Here is a 6,000-nt window from a genome sequence, read left to right as displayed (position 1 = left end):
TTCCCTTCTTTTCTTCTACTGCTTCTTCTTCCTTGTCTTTCACTTTCTTTCTTGTTCAGCAAAACAAAAGACTTCCTTCAACAACAACTTTTATTCCCAAGCTTCAGATCTCCAAAGCCAACCAACGTCTTCTGGTTCGACCTCCACGCTCTTCCCAAGCTCCTCAAAACGTTCTCACTTCTGCTGGAGTTTGCTCTCCTTTTATAGATTAATTAAACTCAGAGTCTGAATCAAACTCAGAGTTCCTATCTGACTTAACCAAGGAGTGTTTTGATGTACAAATCGGACAAACTTAGAGATTTCTAATGAACAATCCCACCGTTGGATTTGAAGATCAAGAAGTCGTAAAGCTCTCCTCCAAAAATTGGCTCAATCGGACACTGTATGACCATCCGATGAAAGGGTTGATCAAAGCTGGACAGAGACCCTCAAAAACGGGATTCTTGAGTTTTCTTTATTTGAATTGGATTCTTTCTCTAGAGACCCTCAAAAACGGGATTCTTGAGTTTTCTTTATTTGAATTGGATTCTTTCTCTCAAATCTAATTTCCATATCAAAGCCCACTTAAGTTGCCAACAATGACAACACCTTCATTTTAGGACAATGGAACAACAAACTATACTCATCCGCCATTTCTATCACTTCTCTTCAAGTTTCATCCTTCGAATTTTCTTCTTCTTCCTTTCCCGTTTCCACCATGGATCCTGCTTCCAACCCTTCAGCACCCAGTACCTCTACACAGTCCATTATTCCTCCAAGCGTCGAATGACAGAAAGATATGTCTGGTGCCTCTTCTTCCCATCAGAATCCTTCAGTCTGGAAACCCTCTCCGTACGCTCACGACGAAGCTATCGTTGCTTATATGCCTGTAGACATGTCCAAGAAGAAGATGGACCCAAAATATGCAGGCCCTGAGTGGTATCCCACCAAGGTAAAAATGTCTCACCTGGCTTCTTATTTGGAAAATTATCATTTCCCCTCCGATGCCAGAGTATGGGCTCCCGAACCTTCTGACCGTCCTTATACCGTTGATCCAGGAGTCATCACCATTTATCTTAACCATCTCGATTCAGGTTTCAGAATTCCTTTAATCCCTATAGTTCAGTCTTTGCTGGATTATTATCATGTTTGTCCTTCCCAACTCACTCCAAATAGTTGGAGGTTGGTTTACTGCTTTTTCGCCTTCATTCTTAGAATGAATCGCACCCCCTCCGTTGATCTTTTTAGGAACTTCTACACTCTGAAAGTTTCCTGCGGACGCGGATACATCCATTTTGCTAGAAGAACCTGTATTGTGAATGAACTAGGCAAAGAATCACAGATTTTCATTGACTCTTCCATTCCCCATGATAACAAACAGTGGCGAGAAAATTATTTTTTCTGTGCCATTCCAAATCCAAATTTTCGCTCTCGATGGTGTTTACATTCCTTGAACTCCTTGTTTCCTTTGAATAAGCGTCCAGAACTCAGTGAATATGACAGAGAGACTTGGGGCTTGATTCCTGCTGGAACTCCAATTGACGCAGCTGATCTAAAAACAGATGCAGGCCTAGTCAATCATGGTCTCTTCCCAGGTAAGGATAATAACAATGATATACCTTTCCTCCTTTTATTGTTACTTTTCCTTTAAACCTCATCTTCATTTTATGCATATACATAAACTATTGCTCATCCAATTCCCAGTGTCGCTGAACTTCAAAGAGTTGTCTTAGAAGGAAAAAAAATCTGATTCCAAACTTGTCAAACCCACCAAGAAAAGAAAGCACACTGCCCTCCGATCTTCAAAAAGAAAGTCTACTGAGAAAGAATCTTCCCCTAGTCAGGAGAAAGTTTTTAAAAAATTGTGGCCCCCCTCTTTCTATGGTTATAAAATATTTTAGGGAATACTTTGTGCTCTTGATCAAAGGAGGTGATCTGTCAAATTTCGATATTCATCTTTGCTTTTTGGATCTTATGTTCCTTTTGGGATATGATCATCTGAATTTATTTGCTTTCATAGAAGTTTAAAGGTGCCATGGCTATTCTTGAGGACTTGAAGAAGTAGTAAGCTATCATTATATTCTTAAACATTTTTGTTTGATCATGCTTTTTGTTTTAGGCCTGTGAAGTGAATGATTTGCTATCACTCTAGTGGATAATGGGCTAACTTTTATTGTTGGAAAAAGAAGATTTTTTATTACTTTTATTATTATTATTATTATTATTATTATTATTATTATTATTATTATTATTATTATTATTATTATTATTATTATTATTATTATTATTATTATTATTATTATTATTTGGACACCTAACCGAATGGGCCATCTTGGTTAGGGTATCAACAAATACATTGGCCTATCTAGAAATACATTCATTAGAGTAAGAGGGAAACATAGACATGAGCTGGTAGTGTATGTCTTCAACCACCACTAGATGAATATGTAAAGGGGACCGCCTACCTAATTGAGCCTGTTACAATGTGAAACGGCATTGAAGCCTTGATTCAATTAGCTCCCATTCAGAATCCCCTTGAATCCCTTAATTAGTCTTTGAGCACCAAGCCAATCCCAAACATGCTTGAATTTTTCTTGATTGATGTCTCTTTGGCTCTATAAATTGAGTATGACTCAATATTTCATTCCCCTCATCAGCAACCCTTCACCTGCAGCCAGACCTCTATTAAAAAATTGCTTTCACTTTTTTTCTTTTTGCCAGATTTTTTTCCGTGGAGTCCTAAACGAATTTTATTTCGTTACAATAATTGGACCTTTACCTATATCCAGTATCCATAGTAAAAGTTCCGTTGCAACTGAAACTTTTCCTTGTAATGTCATTTCTACTTTGAACAAATCCCAGCTCCTAATACTTGTGCTAGGTCCTCTTCTCCACCTTGACATGGGCTTCTCTTATAATCAAAACATATTAAATCATAATATTCTACTCTCGAAAAATTCTCCAGCTAGACAAAACTAGAATGATATATCATTAGACATTCAAATATTTCATAGAAACACAATTAAATAAAAAAGGCTAAGCTTCACATAAGCAGAGTCCAAGGGGTAGGGGTGGGGGAGGAATTGCTTGGTAACTGTTGTGATGTTTTCTTCTCAGGCTACAACAAAATCAACCATTATGCCAAAATCCACCCCCAGAAACACAACTACATATAAAAGCTTAAATTCCCTAAAAACTAATACATTAGGCTAGAATATATAAGAAAGATTGCAGCCCACGTAGAATAGCTTTTACTTCTATTTCAATTGCAGCTCCTGCAGCTATTCATTTTCCTTCAATTGCAACAAACCACCTCTAACATTGCTGCAAAAATCTGCGAAAATGCATATAATATAGATTGGTGGATCCATGATTGCCAATTGCAAGTACTGGGAGTGAGCAAATCCATTCACTTGATCAAGCTGCTTTTCTGCAAACATTCACATACATTAGTCTTGTGCTTTTAGTCATCGATCGATGCTAGTTCTAATTATTTGAGTAACAGTTGGATTAATTATAGGTACCTATTGCAATATGTATCTTAATAAGCGTGAACTCTCTGTATAGAAACTGAAGAATGAACAACAATTATCTTTAGAAATAGATTTAGTAAAACCCGTTGTTTGAATATTGTAATAAAATGATTGTCTAGGAAAGTTCCTCCTTACGTCTTCATGAAGGATCTTAATCTCTTTCTTCCAATATATACCTAGGAACACAATAGCAACATTATTGAGGGTGGCGAAATATATAGGGAAAATTACGTGATTAGCCATTTTTAGGTTTTCCTTTACAAAAATAACCACTTAATATTTCACTTAACAAAACTAGCTAAAACAAAGTTTGGGTTTACAAAACTAGCAAAATAGTAATTTTTCATTCCTTTGACATTTTTAACCCCTAAAACTAACCACATTAAAAAGGGAAAATTACTATTTGTTTCAAAAGGGGAAAATCACTAATTTTTCATTCCCTTTAGACATTTTTACCCCCATATTGGTATGATTAATTTTAGGGGTAAAAATGTCCAAATAATTGTCTAGGAAAGTTCATATGAAGATGGCACATTTATGCTTTCATCCTCAACAAACAACCATCGTCTCACTCCCTTCTCTTTGAGCTCAACCTCGAGCTCAACCCAATCTGCTCTATCTCTTCCGCTGTTGAACAAGATGGCTGATATTACTTATCCAACCGAACTATTTCCCAGGCCACAAGGGCCGTGGCCACCACCAGACATTCAATGGGCTCTCTTGATGGGCGAAGGCCAGTAATCTGCACAGCCTTTCTTCATTATGGCAAAGCATGTTCTAATAAGCAACCTAAGACGTTTGAGGATTATTGGATGGAACAGAACCTAGAATGTGCAAACGTTATTTGGAGGAGTAGTAGATCATCGTGAGTCGACCGTCACTGTGTATGCTCGCAATAGAGAGGGAGGAAATCATACATTTCATTGCTACATGACTTGTAATTCTTACCTTTGTTGTTTTATGCTGGTTTGGTTATTTCTGGGAATAAATCCAGGGGAAATAGGAGATATTAGAGTGTGGAACTACCGCATTTAGTGCAATAACTAGATTCATTCTTACATGGCAATACGAGTAATATAGTAGATATTTTTTAGTTTTTAGTGAAAGTGTAATCTGAATTTGAGTTTTTAGTGGAAGTGTTAGAAAAGTTGTTTTAGTTTCTTTTGTTATAATTACTTAGAAGTATTTTTAAGTTTATTTTAAATGAATGTTGTTGTTGTATCATTGTTATTTGTTGGTGTGGTTCAATACTATTATTTAGTTTTGAAAGAGACTTGATGGGCTTACATTGTTATTACGTGATATAGTATTTATTCTGATTAATGACTTAGTTTCGATATAAGACTTTTGTGGGGTTCATACATATTTGAAAAAAAAAAAGGTAAATTATTGATAATGATTTTTTTTTTTGACAAAATATAAATAAATTAAAGTAACAATACAAAAAAAAAAAAAAAAAATACACATGACTTCAACCTCAAAAAAATTAAATGCAAACCAAAATTATCTTTGGTAGAAGAGGCAAACCAATTTTTTTTTAGGTAAGAGATGCAAACTAATGGTAGTTAGTTACCTTACTAATTAAAAGCATTTTATTCACAATATAAAATCAAATAACAAAAATTATAGAAGAAATAAATAAAAAAGAGAATATAAAATCAAATAAAAGTAATAACAAAAAATAATAATAATAAATAAATAAATTGAGAAAGAGAAAAAGAAAGAGTACTTAATTCGAAAAGGTGGTTCTGATAAACGACGTTAACCTGATGAGGATAATTGGGAGGAGGGATTGATTATGGTCGATAGAAATAAGTGATTATGGTCGACACTCTTTCCAACATGGTATCAAAGCCTTCATGAAATTGAAATAAATGATTATATTCGACACTCTTCTCAACATGATATCAGAGCCTTCATGAAATTAGAATAAGTGAAACTATAAAAGAGACGAAGATGGCACATTTATGCTTTCGTCCTCAACAAACAACTAACTCTCACTCCCTTCTCTTTGAACTCAAAGTTGAGCTCAACTGTAGCCACCCCCACCGATTCGAGTAGCTACCTTGTTGGGCGTGGGCGAAGAAGACCGATATACTAAACAACCTTTCTTTATCATGGCATGGCTTGTTACAAGATGCGACCTAGCACGTCTGAGTATCACTGGATGGCACAGAACGCAGTACGCGACATCATTGATTGGAGGAGTAGTAGGGCATGGTGATTAGCGACCCGTAATTGTATATGCCCGCAATGGAGAGGAAGTTCGTAGGTTTCGGTGCTACCTCACTTGTAATGCCAACCTTGACCCTTAACTCTGTAGGTTTAGGCGGGTTCGGCTATTTCTAGGAATAGCACGAGGACAAACGGGAAATATTAGAGTGTGGGGCTACCGTACTTTACGCAATAACCATATCAATTCTTTCATGGCAATACAAGCGGGGGGGCTTGGGGGAATAGCCCGAGGACAAACGGGGAAATATTAGAG

Source organism: Hakea prostrata, chromosome 5 (assembly GCF_041222555.1).
Source record: "Hakea prostrata isolate BN-2017 chromosome 5, UWA_Hpros_2, whole genome shotgun sequence".
NCBI lineage: Eukaryota > Viridiplantae > Streptophyta > Magnoliopsida > Proteales > Proteaceae > Hakea > Hakea prostrata.
This window is presented reverse-complemented; position numbering follows the sequence as displayed.